Source organism: Ranitomeya variabilis, chromosome 1 (genome assembly GCF_051348905.1).
Source record: "Ranitomeya variabilis isolate aRanVar5 chromosome 1, aRanVar5.hap1, whole genome shotgun sequence".
NCBI lineage: Eukaryota > Metazoa > Chordata > Amphibia > Anura > Dendrobatidae > Ranitomeya > Ranitomeya variabilis.
This window is the reverse complement of record NC_135232.1, coordinates 58,193,738-58,214,178: the sequence shown is the minus strand read 5'-3', so window position 1 is coordinate 58,214,178 and position 20,441 is coordinate 58,193,738.

Sequence of the window (20,441 nt, the reverse complement as noted above, 5' to 3'; positions counted from 1 at the left end):
AGGGTCTTTCATATCCTCCGTTTTGCTATGGCAGGGTCTCTCACAACCTCTGTGCTGCTGTGGCGGGGTCTCACAACCTCTGTGCTGCTGTGGCAGGGTCTCTCACAACCTCTGTGCTGCTGTGGCAGGGTCTCTCACAACCTCTGTGCTGCTGTGGCTGGGTCTCTCACAACCTCTGTGCTGCTGTGTCAGGGTCTCTCACAACCTCTGTGCTGCTGTGGCAGGGTCTCTCACAACCTCTGTGCTGCTTTGGCAGGGTCTCTCACAACCTCTATGCGGCTGTGGCAGGGTCTCTCACAACCTCTGTGCTGCTGTGGCAGGGTCTCTCACAACCTCTGTGCTGCTGTGTCAGGGTCTCTCACAACCTCTGTGCTGCTGTGGCAGGGTCTCTCACAACCTCTTTGCTGCTGTGGCAGGGTCTCTCACAACCTCTATGCGGCTGTGGCAGGGTCTCTCACAACCTCTGTGCTGCTGTGGCAGGGTCTCTCACAACCTCTGTGCGGCTTTGGCAGGGTCTCTCACAACCTCTGTGCTGCCGTGGCAGGGTCTCTCACAACCTCTGTGCTGTTGTGGCAGGGTCACTCACATCCTCCGTTATGCTGTGGCGGGGTCTCTTACATCCTCTGTTATGCTGTGGCAGGGTCTCTCACAACCTCTGTGCTGCTGTGGCAGGGTCTCTCACAATCTCTGTGCTGCTGTGGCAGGGTCTCTCACAACCTCTGTGCTGCTGTGGCAGGGTCACTCACATCCTTTGTTATGCTGTGGCAGGGTCTCTCACATCCTCCGTTTTGCTGTGACAGGGTCTCTCACATCCTCTGTATTGCTGTAACAGCGCCTCTTGAGGGGTTGCGTACGTATTAGTGGCTGATGTATATGAGAGAGAGCTCAAAAAGAGTACAGCTGAAAGAGGAGTCCCTGTGCTTTCAGCAAAGGTATTCCCGGATTCAGTGCATCCCAGGTTGAGAAGATTCAAATGAGCTTATTACAGGGACCCAGCAGTCGACCACTATACGATACTTAGCACTGCTTGATACCATGCTCAGTCGAGTATCGAGCAGTGCCAAGCATGCTCGCTCATTACTATACATTATTTATCAAATCAACCATAAGTGCCAGGACTTTTTACATCAAGTTTTTATGGTATTAAAGTTTTTTTTATATATTAGTGATATTTCCATCTCATTGAATATATTTGAAAAATAATAATTAAGTCTTCCAGTTTTCAAACTGACATCAGATCTTTGTAAATGGCTGATACTTGCTGTTCTGTAGAAATCAATTTTCATTATTACCAAAGTCAGAAATACATCCCACCAATCTGCTGAGAATAGGCTATTAATATTCAAGTAGTGGTAAACAACTTCAATTAGGTTACAAAAAAAAAAAATCGTCACTATTATGCACTGTCTAGTGTCTACCTGCAGAGTGAGTAAATGACTTTGTAACCTTTTTATCTTTTTCTGAACTCCTCTCAGTTGATGTACAGTATGACCACAGACAATATCCAAACCTACAAGAATCAAAATGATCATAAACCCTTATGTAACTAAACAAGAAAAAAGCAAAAGTGCATTAAAATAACATGGGATTCTTAGTAAACACTGATTTTGACCAAAAAAGCATAAAAGCCATCCCACCATTGGCAAGGTGACCCTGTTTGAGATGGTCCTACACCTTATGTTTTTTCTTAGCATTTTTGCATTTTTTTGCAAGCCAGTGGAGTGGCCTCCCTTCCATGAGTAGGATATTACATTGAAATAGATTATCATGGCTGATGTTCACAGTTTGTGACTCAGTCCTTTGTCTGCCTTTATACACATAGAGGTCAACTTTGACAAATGGTAAGGTTTTTAATTAGACAGTGCAGGACCATCCTGAACAGGGTCACCTTGCTGATGGTGGCATGACTTTTATGCTTTTTTTTATATCAAAAACAGTGTTTACTAAAAATCCTATGTCATTTAAATGCACTTTTGCTTATTTAGTTACAGCAGGGTTTATGATAGTTTTGTTTCTTGTAAGTTTGTCTGTTTAATGGCCAACATGATCATGCGTTTATTATGAGCTGCATGAATACTAACTTAAACCCAAGTTCAATTTTTTTGTGCTTTTTCACAGACAATATCAACGTTAAAGGGAAATTGAAAGTCTGTAAAAGCTAAATGGTTCAACATTTGTAATCAAACTCAATAGCCAAAATTAATTTTAGTTCAAAATACATGCATTTAATCAAAAAAGTCCCCAATGGTGTATAACCCCTCCACTAATTCATTATTACATGTGATCCTGATTGAAATTAATTTTAATTATTATTTTATAAATAATAAAATTGAATTTAATTTTATACTTTTAATTGTCTATAAAACAACCACAACTATGCCATAGGTCACCGATGAAGAAGCCAATATGGCACAATTCCAATTGGGCATTGTTGCCCTACACATGTGTTTTATATGTTGACTTTTAATAGAGGTCCTGGAAGCATAATAAATATAGTGAAATAAAGTGCTTTGCGATGCCACATTGTTCTTACTGTGTGTCCATTTCATTTTGATTCAAGAAGGGGAAACTGTTATGATCCTAGTGGCTTAGGATCACAAATCTAACCAGCTAAGTAGAAGATAAAAGGACGAGCTCTGGGGATGTGGTAACTGGACTGACCACAAACCTGATCCTAACCGCAAACACTATAGGCAGCCGTGGAACGTTTCCTGAAATCCTAGACGTCTCGTCACGGCCTGAGAAACTGACTACCCCTAAAGAGAAAGTAAAGACCTCACTTGCCTCAGAGAAATAACCCCAGAGATATAGAAGCCCCCCACAAATAATAACGGTGAGTTAAGAGGAAAAGACAAACGCAGAGATGAATCAGGTTGAGCAAATGAGGCCCGCTAACGCTAGATAGCAGAAAATAGCAAGGGATCTGTGCGGTCAGTAAAAAACCCTATGCAAAAATATCCACGCAGAGAATGCGAGAACCCCCACACCAACTAACGATGTGGGGGGAGCAACTCAGCACCCCAGAGCACCAGCAAGCAAGGAAATCACATATTAGCAAGCTGGACAAAACTCATCATATACTAGGAGACATCTTGAACACAGATGAGCAAAAATAAGCAAACAAAACTTAGCTTCTCTTGAGAGACTGATAACGGATGTAGACAGGAGCAATCAGAATAGCACTGAATACAACGACAACAGGTAAGGAATGAAGGACCAGGTGGATTAAATAGGAAACCTGACTGGCAGATGACGAGACAGCTGATCCGAGCCAGAGACCTGCAAACTAACAAAAAGAGCCACCAGGAGGAGCCCAAAGAGAGAACTCACACTGTACCACTCACGACCACAGGAGGGAGCCCGGAAACAGAGTTCACAACAGTACCCCCCCTTGAGGAGGGGTCACCGAACTCTCACCAGAACCCCCAGGGCGATCAGTGTGAGCCACATGGAAGGCACGAACCAAATCGGCCGCATGAACATCAGAGGCAACAACCCAGGAATTATCCTCCTGATCATAGCCCTTCCACTTAACCAAATACTGAAGCCTCCGTCTTGAAATACGAGTATCCAAGATCTTCTCCACCACGTATTCCAATTCTCCCTCAACCAGCACCGGAGCAGGAGGCTCAACGGAAGGAACTACAGGCACCACATTCCTCCGCAACAAAGACCTATGGAACACATTATGGATGGTAAACGATGCCGGGAGGTCCAAACGAAATGACACAGGGTTGAGGATTTCCAAAATTTTATAAGGACCGATAAAACGAGGTTTAAACTTAGGAGAAGAAACCTTCATAGGAACATAACGAGAAGACAACCACACCAAATCCCCAACACGAAGTCGGGGACCCACACAGCGACGACGATTAGCAAAGCGCTGAGCCTTCTCTTGTGACAACGTCAAATTGTCCACCACATGGTTCCAAATCTGCTGCAACCTATCCACCACAGAATGCACCCCAGGACAGTCAGAAGACTCAACCTGACCCGAGGAAAAACGAGGATGAAAACCAGAATTACAAAAAAAGGCGAAACCAAAGTAGCCGAACTAGCCCGATTATTAAGGGCAAACTCGGCCAATGGCAAAAAAGTCACCCAATCATCCTGGTCAGCAGAAACAAAACATCTCAAATAAGTTTCCAAGGTCTGGTTAGTTCGCTCGGTTTGGCCATTCGTCTGAGGATGGAAGGCCGACGAAAAAGACAAATCAATGCCCATCTTAGCACAAAAGGACCGCCAAAATCTGGACACAAACTGGGATCCTCTGTCAGACACAATGTTTTCAGGGATGCAGTGCAGACGAACCACAGTCTGAAAAACTAACGGAACCAAATCGGAGGAAGAAGGCAACTTAGGCAAGGGCACCAAATGGACCATTTTAGAAAAACGATCACAAACCACCCAAATGACAGACATTCTCTGAGAGACCGGAAGATCCAAAATAAAATCCATGGAAATATGCGTCCAAGGCCTCTTAGGAACCAGCAAAGGCAAAAGCAAACCACTGGCACAAGAACAGCAAGGCTTAGCCCGAGCACAAATCCCACAGGACTGCACAAAGGAACGCACATCCCGCGACAAAGAAGGCCACCAGAAGGATCTAGCCACCAAATCTCTGGTACCAAAAATCCCAGGATGACCCGCCAACACTGAAGAATGGACCTCGGAAATAACTCTGCTGGTCCATCTATCTGGGACAAACAGTCTCTCTGATGGACAACGGTCAGGTCTATCCACCTGAAATTCCTGTAACACCCGTCGCAAATCTGGGGAAATGGCAGACAAAATTACCCCCTCTTTGAGGATACCAGCCGGCTCAGAAACTCCAGGGGAGTCAGGCACAAAACTCCTAGAAAGAGCATCAGCCTTCACGTTCTTCGAACCAGGAAGGTACGAGACCACGAAATCGAAACGTGAGAAAAACAACGACCAACGAGCCTGTCTAGGATTCAACCGCTTGGCCGACTCAAGATAAATCAAATTTTTAGGATCAGTCAAGACCACCACACGATGCTTAGCTCCCTCTAGCCAGTGTTGCCACTCCTCAAATGCCCACTTCATTGCCAACAACTCCCGATTACCAACATCATAATTTCGCTCAGCTGGCGAAAATTTTCTTGAAAAGAAGGCATATAGCTTCATCACCGAGCAATCAGAGCTTCTCTGTGACAAAACAGCCCCTGCTCCAATTTCAGAAGCATCAACCTCGACCTGGAAGGGAAGAGAGACATCTGGCTGACATAAAACTGGAGCCGAAGAAAACCGGCGCTTCAGCTCCTGAAAGGCCTCAACGGCCGCAGGAGACCAGTTAGTCACATCAGAACCCTTCTTGGTCAAATCTGTCAAAGGTTTAACCACACCAGAAAAATTAGCAATGAAGCGACGGTAAAAATTAGCAAAACCCAAGAACTTCTGAAGACTCTTAACCGATGTAGGTTGGGTCCAATCATGAATAGCCTGGACCTTGACTGGGTCCATCTCAATAGAAGAAGGAGAAAAAATAAAGCCCAAAAAGGAAACTTTCTGGACTCCGAAGAGACATTTGGAACCCTTCACAAATAAGGCATTGGCATGCAGGACCTGAAATACCATCCTGACGTGCTTTACATGGGATTCCCAATCATCTGAAAAGACCAAAATATCATCCAGATACACAATCATAAATTGATCCAGATATTCTCGGAAGATATTGTGCATGAAGGACTGAAACACAGAAGGGGCATTAGAAAGTCCAAAAGGCATCACCAAGTACTCAAAATGGCCTTCGGGCGTATTAAATGCTGTTTTCCATTCATCGCCCTGTTTTATACGCACAAGATTATACGCACCGCGAATATCTATCTTGGTGAACCAACTAGACCCCCTAATACGAGCAAACAGATCAGACAACAATGGCAAGGGATACTGGAATTTGACCGTGATTTTATTTAGAAGGCGATAATCTACACAGGGTCTCAATGAACCATCCTTCTTGGCCACAAAAAAGAATCCCGCACCAAGAGGGGACGAGGAGGGGCGAATATGTCCCTTCTCCAAAGACTCTTTTACATAGCTCCGCATAGCGGCATGCTCTGGTACAGACAAATTAAACAGTCGTCCCTTAGGGAACTTACTACCAGGAATCAAATTTATAGCACAATCACAATCCCTATGAGGAGGTAGGGCACTTGATTTGGGCTCATCAAATACATCCTGGTAGTCCGACAAAAACTCAGGGACTTCAGAAGGAGTAGAGGAAGCAATTGATACCAATGGAGAATCGCCATGAATTCCCTGGCAACCCCAACTCAACACAGACATTGCTTTCCAATCCAGGACTGGATTATGAGCCTGCAACCATGGCAGACCCAACACGACAACGTCATGCAAATTATATAACACAAGAAAGCAAATCACCTCCTGATGTGCAGGAGTCATACACATGGTCACCTGAGTCCAGCATTGAGGTTTATTCTTGGCCAATGGTGTAGCATCAATTCCCTTCAATGGAATAGGGAACTGTAATGGCTCAAGAATAAAACCACAGCGCTTGGCAAATGACAAATCCATCAGATTCAGCGCGGCACCTGAATCTACAAAAGCCATAACTGAGTAGGATGACAGAGAGCAAATCAAAGTAACAGACAAAATGAATTTAGGCTGTACAGTACCAATGGTGACAGATTTAGCGAAGTTTATTGTACGATTAGAGCATGTTGAGATAACATGAGCTGAATCACCACAGTAAAAGCACAACCCATTCTGATGTCTATGATTTTGCCGTTCAATTCTGGTCAGAGTCCTATCACATTGCATAGACTCAGGTTTCTGTTCAGAAAACACTGCCAGATGGTGCGCAGGTTTGCGCTCCCGCAAACGCCGATCAATCTGAATGGCCAAAGCCATTGACTCATTCAGACTCGCAGGCGTGGGGAACCCCACCATAACATTCTTAATGGCTTCGGAAAGACCTTCTCTGAAATTTGCAGCCAGGGCACACTCATTCCATTGAGTAAGCACCGACCATTTCCGAAATTTTTGACAATACACCTCAGCTTCCTCCTGACCCTGAGAGAGAGCCAGCAAGGCCTTTTCTGCCTGGTTCCCAAGATTAGGTTCCTCATAAAGCAATCCAAGCACCAGAAAAAATGCATCCACATTCAGCAATGCAGGATCTCCTGGTGCCAGGGAGAAGGCCCAATCTTGCGGGTCGCCACGTAACAGGGAGATAACAACTCCAACTTGCTGAGCGGAATCACCAGAGGAACGAGGTCTCAAAGAAAGAAATAATTTACAATTATTCTTAAAATTCAGAAACCTAGATCTATCTCCAGAAAACAACTCAGGAATAGGTACATTTGGATCAGACATAGGACTGTGAACAATAAAATCCTGAATGCTTTGCACCCTTTCAGCAAGATGATCCACAGTAGAAGTCAGACTCTGAATATCCATGTCTGCAGCTGAACTCAAAGCCACCCAGAGATTAAGGGGATGAAAGAAGCTGGACAGACTGCAGCAAAGGGAAAGGAAAAAAAAATTGTACTCAGGACTTCTCTTATCCCACTTCTGCGATGCATTAAGCACTTTTAGGCCTGTTGTACTGTTATGATCCTAGTGGCTTAGGATCACAAATGTAACCAGCTAAGTAGAAGATAAAAGGACGAGCTCTGGGGATGTGGTAACCGGACTGACCACAAACCTGATCCTAGCCGCAAACACTATAGGCAGCCGTGGAACGTTTCCTGGAGTCCTAGACGTCTCGTCACGGCCTGAGAAACTGACTACCCCTAAAGAGAAAGTAAAGACCTCACTTGCCTCAGAGAAATAACCCCAGAGATATAGAAGCCCCCCACAAATAATAACGGTGAGTTAAGAGGAAAAGACAAACGCAGAGATGAAACAGGTTGAGCAAATGAGGCCCGCTAACGCTAGATAGCAGAAAATAGCAAGGGATCTGTGTAGTCAGTAAAAAACCCTATGCAAAAATATCCACGCAGAGAATGCGAGAACCCCCACACGAACTAACGATGTGGGGGGAGCAACTCAGCACCCCAGAGCACCAGCAAGCAAGGAAATCACATATTAGCAAGCTGGACAAAACTCATCATATACTAGGAGACATCTTGAACACAGATGAGCAAAAATAAGCAAACAAAACTTAGCTTCTCTTGAGAGACTGATAACGGATGTAGACAGGAGCAATCAGAATAGCACTGAATACAACGACAACAGGCAAGGAATGAAGGACCAGGTGGATTAAATAGGAAACCTGACTGGCAGATGACGAGACAGCTGATCCGAGCCAGAAACCTGCAAACTAACAAAAAAAGCCACCAGGAGGAGCCCAAAGAGAGAACTCACACAGTACCACTCACGACCACAGGAGGGAGCCCGGAAACAGAGTTCACAACATGAAACCAAACACTCGTTCAAGAGTTGGATCTTGAGCTGAACGTTTTAGAAGGATAAGAGATTGTCTGGCCTTAGGCTACAAGTCTGCAGTCACTTTATGTGACTTCAGACTTCTGAATATTCACAGCGTGCGCCCAGCATGGTGTAAGGATTCTCCAGTGCTGGCGCCAAGAGAAGTGGGTACGTGACTGCAAGTATGTGATTCGCATACATGCGGTCACATGCCGACTAGATGGGCGCAGCCTCACTCAATGCAAGTGTATTGAGCAAGATTAGACACAGTCTAGTGGGAATGTGGCCTGAAATATGCAAATACCATACTTCTGGTCACATGACTGCCTGTTCCTGACACTAGAGAATCCTCAAAGCAAAGTGGACGCTGTGAGGATTCAAAAGTCTAAATTCACAGAGAGTAAGTGCAGACTTGTTGTAACCTAAGGCCAGACAACACCTTCATACCAAAAAACTATTAATAGTAATACTGTATGTTGGGCTTAAATAATAACACAGCTTATAGACATTTTACTTTAGGACTTATCATGACATGATTGCTTTTTTTGACCTAAAATATGACTATTGTGCCAAAAATTTATTTTGCACTGATCAAGCAACGTGACCACTTTCTGCTTCTCTCCTGACAAGACATATTTTGAGAGTGTGCAGAAAATGAAGCGTTATATTTATCACATTTATGTGAATTATTCAGCATAAATAGTAAAAATACAATTTACGTGGAACAAAGCTGAATTAGTTATAAGGACGATAGTGATGATTAAAAACCACAGAGAGGCCAATGTTCTGCATAAATTACTTTACAGGATACGTTTATTAAATTAAAAATATTCATAAAAATGTTTAAAAACTGCTCATGTTTATCACTTAATACGCATTCCAAATGCAAAGAAAAATAGCCTCCTGCTATTTTACATAATTATACAAAAAAATAGTTCTCTCTATTTTTATTTAAATCTGTTTATGAGAAAAAGAAAGCTTGTTTCATCAGTTTGAGCAAAAATATGTATACTTTTTCCATTAACTCCTTGTCTGGTACTTTACTATGGCCGGCTTGTCCTTAAGATCGGTCATCAATACCATCAATTTACTCTGGAGCCAACTGTTCTCCTCCAAACAAATATTACAGTGCATTACCCTGTAATGCGGAGGGACACTGAGGAGCTGTCAATCAGACTGGGAGGGTGGAAATTAAAATTTTGAAAAAGTACTACCCAGATATTATGACATGGATTTCTAAAGTAAGTACAATCTAAGCAGTTTGTATTGTATATTCTGGTTGCATATCCGCTTTAAGTGAGACAAAGATTAAATGACTTCATGTGCTCTCACGTACCTTTCTCTGAGGGGAACTATGATCTGATCTGGTCGGTTTTGCTATGATATTTTATTCTGCCTCTAGAGGAAGCGAAGTGAACTCTTGGGATTGGATGCAGTACTCTTCTTTACCTCTATCGGGAGAAGTGTTTGGGTTTTCTTTTGTTTGTTTTTGTTGCTTTTATTGCTTTTATTCTATGTCTGGTCAATTGAAAAAAAAAATATTTTATTAACTTCTCCCAGTCTGGTTTAATTGTCGTGTATTATGAAATCTGCAGTAGGCTCTATTCATCGCAATTTTTTTTCCTATTGCTATTGAGCTATATTAAAAACTACAGATAAGTCTGCATATAAAATATGTAAATATTGTGGGAACCTTCTGAGACATAAAAAAGTGAATGCCTGCCTTTCAGCATCATATACATTTTAGGTTTAACTTTCAGCAAAGATTGATTTCTTTCTAGCTTTTCATTGCACAGTAAAGCTACTTTTCTCATACAGAGCTCCGACATTATACTTATTGAGTATTAAATTATGTAAAGCATTTTTGACCCATTTAAATGAGAAAAAAATGGCATTCAAGGGTGACCATTGACTTTAACGTATTTAACCCTTTATTGTCCTTTAGAAAGGAAATATGGTTATAAAATAGAAAATTTGCCCGGAATCAAATTTCATTTTTGTAGAATAACTCATCTCTAGTTGAGAGGGATTAGTAGTGTAGGATTCAGTCAGTTGAAGAGATCTATATCCATTGAATTTCTCCTTGGGCTGCTTTACATTTATATAATCTAGAGCGAGAAATAAGACAGGGGTGTTTGGGGCCCCACTAGATACATGACAACTGATAGATCATCCTATCCTATAAATGGAATAATAGGATTTAACCAAAAATATAGACACAATGACTAAAATGATCACCCAACAGTAGACCATTAACATTCTTCAATGACCCCATGTTGCCCACACACAATATATCACTGATGTGTGAGCATTTGATTAATAGTCGACCCAGGCTTATCCGTGAATTCTTATCTAAATCAGCAGCATTCTACTATTGATGATATAAAGGGTCATATTTTTAGGTATTATCTGAAAAAATATATATATTCATGTGCTTCTACCTAATGTAGATAAAGGTTCATGGGAGGCTATAATAAATCAAATGTTGACATTAAAGTATTATACTGTACGTTTACACATATGAGCCTGGGATTCTATGTGTAATGAATTAGTCCAAGGTCCATTCATGCAGAGGTGATGTTATCCTACTATTAGATATGACCAAAACCTACATATGGAGTTCTTATAGAATCATTCAAATTAAAGCTTAAATTGGTCATCCAGGCAGAAAGAAAAATTCCCCAGTGGCTTGGAGCTGTAAAAAGTAGCAAACTAAGTGATTCCAGCACAGGCCACTGCATGGTTTACTCTGAAGAGATGCCACCATTCCACCACCAATGGTTTATTACAGTACATGAAATGAGCATCGCATCAATTGTTCCAGACTCGTAGCTAGGGTTTTGGTTCATGGGGGGACAAACTTCTGAGTGGACTCCTAACCAGGCAACCTTGATCAGAACTGGGTGACGCACCCTAAGAGTGGATGTAGGAGAACCTCGGCAGATGACTGCACTGCTACTGAAAATAATCTCTATATCAAGACCAACATGGATATTACCGTCATATGGTCAGTAGTAGATACCAGTCCTACAGAGCATATAAGAGATTACGGCACAGTTATATATGTTGTCTTACAGATGAAGTTCTTTCTGATGTAATCGGTTACTTTTCCCGTATTTTCCATCTGGCCCAGACAGACATGACAATTTCTTCCAGCCAGAACTCAGCTGCATAGATTGTAACAAAGACACATTTCACGTCTCATACTTTCAGCACAGTCACCATCTATTCCCAACCTGCACAAACTCCTTATCCTGCTGATACCTCAATACTGAGCCACTGCTGCCATGTGTGACCCTATTACTGCACCTACTGTGTGGTTCTCTGTGACATCTAAATTCTAAAGCAACCCTCTAGAATATAGTAATGTTGGGTGCAAGTGCCCTAGAAAACAGTGCCCACATTTTGTCCCCTAGAAAGTAATAATGCTCTGTGTGCCCATTTGACAGTCACAGTAACTTGAGTTCCCCTATAACAATAAATGCCCAGTTTACATTTAATAATGTCCCGAGTCTCCCCCTTTACAGCTCCCCTATACACAGTATGATTCTCCCTTATACACAGTATAATCCCCCCTCATTGTATATATACTGACCTCTTAGTATTCCGTAAACTGTTTGATGGCTCCAACACTGTATAATGGCCCCCTCACTGTAATTTCCGCACTGTATGATGGCCCCCTAGATAGCATCCATATAGTATAATGCACCACATAGTCCTCAATATAGTATAATGCACTCCCCATAGCCTCCATATTGTATAATGCACTCCCATAGGCCTCCATATTGTATAATGCACTCCCCATAGGTAGACTCTGTATAGTATAATGCACTTCTCATAGGCAGACTATATAAAATATAATGCACTCCCCATATGTAGACTCTATTGTATAATGCACTCCTAATAGGCAAACTTTATTGTATAATGCAGCCCCTATAGGCAGACTACAATATAATGCAGCCCCCCATAGGCAGAATGTAATATAATGCACCCCTTTGGCCTCTTTAGTATATTGCACCCCATAAAAAATAAATACAATACTCACCTCTCTTCCTCCTGGTTCCTCCGCTGCTCCGAGCTCCTTTACATCTCCGAACAGCGGGCGCTGAGTAGTGAGATCCCGCACCCGCTGTTAGTGTCTGTGTCAGCTACATCAGGCGCTGACAGGGGGATGATGGGAGAGGGAGCGTAACACTCCTTCTCGCATCAATGCGTCAGCTGCATCGGCATCTAGCCGATCCAGCTGAACCTGCGATGAGGGGCGGGGGGCCAGATTTATCCTCACACACAACTTTTTTCTCTTTTGGAGAGGAGCTATATTTGCAATGCAATGGAACTGCTATGGACAGCAAAATTGCACCCCAGTAGGCCAGCCTTTTCCTGGTGAAACTGGAAAATTACTTTTTATCATCCTGTTCCATCAAACTCTTGGCCTATTTCCATTATATTGATGACTTCTTAATAATCTGGACTGAGTCTGAATAAGAACTTCTAAAATTCCATAACAAATTCAATACATTTCACCCCACAATAAACCTGACATTGGACCACTCAAAAATAGAAATCAACCTTCTGGGTACCACTATAAAAATTCAAAATGGTTCAATACAGACATCAGTGTATCGGAAACCAGTTGACCATCCCACATACATTAGAGGGGACAGTTTCGACCAGAAACACATTAAAATTCCCATCGTCTACAGCCAGGGCCTTAGATATAATCATATCTGTTCCAGCCCAATGAATTGGGATGAAAACTTAACATATCTTAAAAAATATTTAGAATTGAGAGTCCTCAGTGGTTGATACCTTTTAATGGCTAACTGAAAGGATAGTAACAAATTGCAAGCTTTCGAGACTACACAGGTCTCTTCATCAGGCAAAGACTAAAAGAAATTCTGAAGAATCACATATTTATGCACAACATAGCACAGAAAAAAAACATGGATAAGACAGGTGACATGAGGCCTGCGGACCATGTGGGGTCATCACAACAGAACCAGACCCCAATCAGAGGACAATATTTATGGACATAACTGTTTATCACTCATGGTAATTTTGCCTCATGTCACCTGTCTTATCCTTGTTCTTTTTTTTTCTGTGCTATGTTGTGCATAAATATATGATTCTTCAGAATTTCTTTTAGTCTTTGCCTGATGAAGAGACCCGTGTAGTCTCGAAAGCTTGCAGTTTGTTACCTGTTGTGAATTCTGTTCACGAACTCCCTCCTGTGGTCATGAATGGTACTTCGGTGAGTTCTGTCCATGGACTCCCTCTGGTGACTATATAAAAACAAGCGTCAGATAAATAATTAGCATATGGCGACTCAATAACAAATTCTTGAAATTGGAGAAAAAAGAGTCAAAATTAGCCCAAATTAATCTAGAAAAGTTTATAATTTATTGAAATATGAAAATTGTTAAATACAACATACATTCATGTATAATAGATAATAATTCATAGGATTATATAAAGTGACAAATCCCTAGGTGCAACCAAAAACACCAGATATACAGACGGGACACAAATACCTTCAGTCACAAAAAGGTTATCCAGTATATGCCCCTAAGTATTAAGGGTCGTATATGGCACACAGAATGAATATCAATATTGTATGGCTAAACACATTAAAGCCGTGATATCACCATGTGCCCTATCTCTACCGACCATCACATATCAACTAACCAAAAACAAAAGGGGAATAAATGGATTAATTACCCATATTTGGCAGGGTGTCCGACCTGTATCACGGTGCCGTACCCCAACGCGCGTTTCGCGTTCACGTGTTGCCGCTTCCTCAGGGGGCGTGGCTAAATCCGGCTCTCCCTCCGGTTTAAATAGGGTGTATTTCCGGTGACGTAAATGAGTGAAAAAGTGCGCTGCTGTTAACCGCAAGTGAGATATACAAATTGCGCCTCAAGCCTCACTCTCGGCAGGCAAGTCCGGGTCACATGAGTGGGTCGGCGCCACGCCCACACCACATGACACCGGACCGCCGACGGGAGCTGACACGGGGCTGCAAATAATGTTTACCAGTGCTGTGCCAATATAAAGTAATGTTAGTAAAGTGAAACGCAATATAATTATTATAATAAGATTACTCTAAGTGCACAACATGCACGCCATGTGTGCAGATATTATAATGTGCACGTGAGCTCCGCATTAAAGTGACAAGTGCAAGAAGTGCAAAGAGGACCACATGAATAAACCTTTATACATATGAATATATTAACTTTATTCCACTATAAAATTACAACATAGTATAAAATATACGAATGTCACACCCAACAGGCATGGGACATTAAGAACCAAGTGGGACACCAAGATGTACAATAGCCATAGGACTAATTAGGACCAATTACAATGTTAAATCATTGTATAGCCCATCAGGCCAATATATTCATCACATATACTTTGTAGAGCATGACGGAAAAGACTGTCCTGATAGTAGTCCATTAATTTTCATCTGTTTCATATAGGAAAAATACTCCGCCACAGGACAATGATCCTCTTCCATCACCACCAGGTAAGTATAATCTTTCCTCCCACGATCACATCAACGTCACATGTCATGTGGATGTAGACATAAGTATAAACGCACTGGTGGCTGTGAGTGGAGCTGCTGGTTCTGAGGTTCCTTCTCCAGCTGATCTCGTTTAGTTCTAGGCTGGCTGCTCTATTTAACTCCACTCAGACCATTACTTGATGCCAGCTGACAATGTTCTAGTACTGGTTCAGTTCTCTTTTGGATCTTGCAGATGACCTGTCTACTCCAGCAAAAGCTAAGTCCCTGCTAGTTAAATTGTTTATCTCTGTTTTCTTGTCCAGCTTGCTATCATGATTTTGCCTTGCTAGCTGGAAGCTCTGGGATGCAGAGTGGCACCTCCGCACCGTGAGTCGGTGCGGGGGTCTCTTTTTGCACACTCTGCGTGGTTTTTATAGTTTTTTGTGCTGACCGCAAAGTTACCTTTTCTATCCTCAGTCTGTTTAGTTAAGCCTGGCCTCCTTTGCTGAAACCTGTTTCATTCCTGTGTTTGTGACTTCCATCTTAACTCACAGTTAATATTTGTGGGGGGCTGCCTGTTTCTTTGGGAATTTCTCTGAGGCAAGGTAGGCTTTATTTTCTATCTTTAGGGGTAGTTAGCTCTTAGGCTGTGAAGAGCCTTCTAGGCAGAGTCAGGTACGCTCCACGGCTATTTCTAGTTGTTGTGATAGGATTAGGGGTTGCGGTCAGCAGAGCTCCCACTTCCCAGAGCTCGTCCTGTATTACTAGTTTGCTCATCAGGTCATTCCTAGTGCTCCTAACCACCAGGTCATCATAACAGTTACCATCTTTTCAGTTAGCCATTAAAAGGTATCAACCACTGAAGACTCTCAATTCTAAATATTTTTTCTATCTACTGGCTAACACGGTACCAAGATATATATCTTTCCCATATCTTAAAAATACATTTTTAAATCAAGGCTACTACCCCACCTCCATTGATGATCAGATCATTATAGCCACAAGGATCCCTAAAAGTCAATTGCTTGTTTATTTAAATCTTCATTTATTATACCATGCCCCTCTTTTTTATCTTTTTGCTTTTTGTGCATATACCATATTTTTCAGATTATAAGATGCTCTGGATTATAAGACGCACCCCAAATTTTGAGGAGAAACATAGAAAAAAAACTTTTTTTAATAAAATTGTGGTGCTTCTTGCTTCGAGGGTGGTTGCTGCGGTGAAGCGGGGTCCCAGGGTCACTGCTGATGGAGGTAAGAGTGGATCAATGCTGCAGGCCGCAGGCTGGGATGAGTTCAGATGTGCGTCATGTTGCTGGGGGTGTCCAGTGCTCTGGGTGTTCGGTGCTGCGGGTGTCCGGGGCCGCTGCAGGTGTCTGGTGCTGCTGCGGGGGCTCTGCCGACATTTTGTGAAAAGCTAGAGCCCCTGCAGTTCCATGGTTTCCTATGTGGTGGACTCAGGGAAAATGGCTGCTGGGGGTGGCATATGCTCAGATGGAGATCTCGGGACCGAGATCTTGGGAGATGAGATCTCAGTGCGCCACGCATCCAAACAACTTGCTCATTCCAGCCTGAGGTCTGCAGCAACGTTCCACTCTTTTCTCCTCCAGCCGCAACCCTGGGACCCTGCTCCACCATGGCCGGTAAGGTATATACGCATTATAAGAAGCACCCCCATTTTTCCCTCAAATTTTGGGGAAAAAAGGTGCATCATATAATATAAAAAAAAGAAAAATACAGTATCTGTTTTTCTTCAGAAACTGTTATAACATACCTTAGGAAGGGACCTAAGAAGTCCTGAAAGCTTGCTTTGTAACATAATTTCTTTTATTTTTGCTAGCCATTAAAAGGTATCACAGCTATAAGATTATCTTGTTTTTCAGACTGATAGCATTATAGTCACGAATCACTGACAGACAGAAACAGGTTTTGCTCAAAAATATCCATGTATTTCGCACCATTCATGTTCCCCTTTTCTCAGACGATTTCTCCTTTCCCTGCTGCCAAAAAACATTCCTACAGCATGATCCTGCCAACACCACATTTCACTGTGGGGATGGTGTTCTTGGCATGATGAGCTGTGTTGGTTTGGCACCAGGCGTAGCGTTTACCTTAGTAGTAAAAAAGTTCAATTTTGATCTCATCTGACCACAACACCTTTCACCATACATTTGGGAAGTCTCCCACACGTCTTTTGGTAAACTCAAACTGAGTCTTACAAGTTTTGTGTATAAGAAAAGGCTTTTTCCTTCTCACTCTTTCATAAAGGCCACCACTGTGGATTGTATGGTTATTATTAGGGTTGAGCGACTTTCATTTTTTTAAGATCGAGTCGGGTTTTGTGAAACCCGACTTTGTCCAGAGTCGAGTCGAGTGCAGTCGGCCGATTATCGCTGAAAGTCGGGGATCGACCGAAACACGAAACCCAATGCAAGTCAATGGGGAAGCATAGTCGGCAGTGAGTGGAGGCCAGGAAAACACCTACAGTGCCCATTTTAATGCCAAAAACATCCATTCTTGTTTCTGAAGCTTGTCAATCTTAATTAACTTTATAATAATAGTTGGGCATTGGAAATTGGGGGTCATTTGGCAAAAGTTGTGGGGGGAGTAGGGCTGGCTCAAGTTTTTCGTGGGCCCAGGAAACGCAGACTACGTCACGGCGGTGGAGCAGGGAGAGGTAAGTATTTCAACGTTGCAAGTGCTGTGATCCTGAGCAAGCAGGGGGGGCCCACTCGTTCGCATTGGCACTGGCACAGGGCCCCTCAAAGTAAGGCGGTGTGTTTGCATGGCGGGGGTGCCTCCCACCAGCAGCGACACTTTTGCGTACTCTGAGGGGCCCTGTGCCAGTGACGTCGCCAACGAGTATGCCCCCCCCCACCTGATGAAGGAACCTGCACTTTCATCTGCACCTTCCTCTTTGTCCCTGTGTAAGGTGGTATAACATGCGGGAAGGGGAACCTTACTTTCAGCAGGGTCAGATTCTGGCTGTGTAGAGTGCAAGGGGAATGTAGTGGTCTAGGTCAATGTACCAGCAGACTCATCTAGCAGTGGCTGGGCAATGGGCAGGATGAAGAGGAAACAGATATAGGGCCAAAGAATAAAGTAGGCTAAATGCAGTTCAAAATTGGTAACAGGACTAAACAGGCGGCATTGCTTTGTTCAGTGGAGTAGCAAACCCAAGAGCAGCAGACACTGTTTCAAGGGCCCAACCACACTAGTAGGCCAAATGCAGTTTAATATCTGATAGTATAGGCCGAAAGCCAGAAGGTAGAAGCTCAGCTTTATTCAGTTGAGGACAACACCAGGCAGGGGCAGACACCGTTAGTAGGCCGGAACCACCAATTTTTTAAAAAAACAGCAGTTAATCAGAGCCAGAAGGTAGAAGCTCAGCTTTATTCAGTTGAGGACAAACACCAGGGAGCAGCAAACAGAGGTATTAGGCCCCATCCAGCAATTAAAAAAAAAAAAAAAACTTAATCAGAGCCAGAAGGTAGAAGCTCAGCTTTATTCAGTTGAGGACAACATCAGGCAGGGGCAGACACCGTTAGTAGGCAGGAACCACCAATTTTTTAAAAAAACAGCAGTTAATCAGAGCCAGAAGGTAGAAGCTCAGCTTTATTCAGTTGAGGACAAACACCAGGGAGCAGCAAACAGAGGTATTAGGCCCCATCCAGCAATTAAAAAAAAACAAAAAAAACTTAATCAGAGCCAGAAGGTAGAAGCTCAGCTTTATTCAGTTGAGGGCAACACCAGGGAGGGGCAGAAACCGTTAGTAGGCCGGAACCACCAATTTTAAAAAAAACAGCAGTTAATCAGAGCCAGAAGGTAGAAGCTCAGCTTTATTCAGTTGAGGGCAACACCAGGGAGGGGCAGACACCGTTAGTAGGCCGGAACCACCAATTTTAAAAAAAACAGCAGTTAATCAGAGCCAGAAGGTAGAAGCTCAGCTTTATTCAGTTGAGGACAAACACCAGGGAGCAGCAAACAGAGGTATTAGGCCCCATCCAGCAATTAAAAAAAAAAAAAAAAAAAAACTTATTCAGAGCCAGAAGGTAGAAGCTCAGCTTTATTCAGTTGAGGACAACACCAGGCAGGGGCAGACACCGTTAGTAGGCCAGAACCACCAATTTAAAAAAAACAGCAGTTAATCAGAGCCAGAAGGTAGAAGCTCAGCTTTATTCAGTTGAGGGCAACACCAGGGAGGGCCAGACACCGTTAGTAGGCCAGAACCACCAATTTAAAAAAAACAGCAGTTAATCAGAGCCAGAAGGTAGAAGCTCAGCTTTATTCAGTTGAGGGCAACACCAGGGAGGGGCAGACACCGTTAGTAGGCCGGAACCACCAATTTTTAAAAAAACAGCAGTTAATCAGAGCCAAAAGGTAGAAGCTCAGCTGTATTCAGTTGAGGACAACTTGAATTAGGGACTGCAGACAGACTTAGCAGGCTGTCCCCTGTGTGGACCATGCATCCAATACATTAACCCATTGCGCCACAAAGGACACGTAACCTTCCGTGGCCATGCCTACAGGTCCATGTGTCTGTTGTCAGGTGTACCTTTGGACTCACAGATTGACAGAATGCAAGGACAATGCGGTCTTTAACATGCTGGTGGAGGGGTGGGATGGCTTTTCTCGCAAAAGAATTGTCAACTGGGTAGCTCATAGCGTGGTACAGCGTAGTCCATCATGGCTTTATTAATATTAAAAAAAAAAAAAATAGGCTCTATGCACTGTAAATTAGGTTCCAGGGGTACACGGGCAGCAGTGGTCTGGTCAGTGGAGGCCTAGTGGAAGGAGGGACCGCAGACAGGCTTCGAAGGCCTAACATTATAAAATGGGCTGGCTGTAGGCACTTTATAATTTTTTCCAGGGGTACACGGGCAGCAGTGGTCTGGTCAGTGGAGGCCTAGTGGAAGGAGGGACCGCAGACAGGCTTCGAATGCCTAATACAATAAAATGGGCTGGCTGTAGGCACTTTATAATTGTTTCCAAGGGTACACGGGCAGCAGTGGTCTGGTCAGTGGAGGCCTAGTGGAAGGAGGGACCGCAGACAGGCTTCGAAGGCCTAACATAATAAAATGGGCTGGCTGTAGGCACTGTAAAATAGGTTCCAGGGGTACACGGGCAGCAGTGGTCTGGTCAGTGGAGGCCTAGTGGAAGGAGGGACCGCAGACAGGCTTCGAAGGCCTAACACAATAAAATGGGCTGGCTGTAGGCACTTTATAATTGTTTCCAAGGGTACACGGGCAGCAGTGGTCTGGTCAGTGGAGGCCTAGTGGAAGGAGGGACCGCAGACAGGCTTCGAAGGCCTAGCACAATAAAATGGGCTGGCTGTAGGCACTTTATAATTGTTTCCAAGGATACACGGGCAGCAGTGGTCTGGTCAGTGGAGGCCTAGTGGAAGGAGGGACCGCAGACAGGCTTCGAAGGCCTAACATAATAAAATGGGCTGGCTGTAGGCACTGTAAAATAGGTTCCAGGGGTACACGGGCAGCAGTGGTCTGGTCAGTGGAGGCCTAGTGGA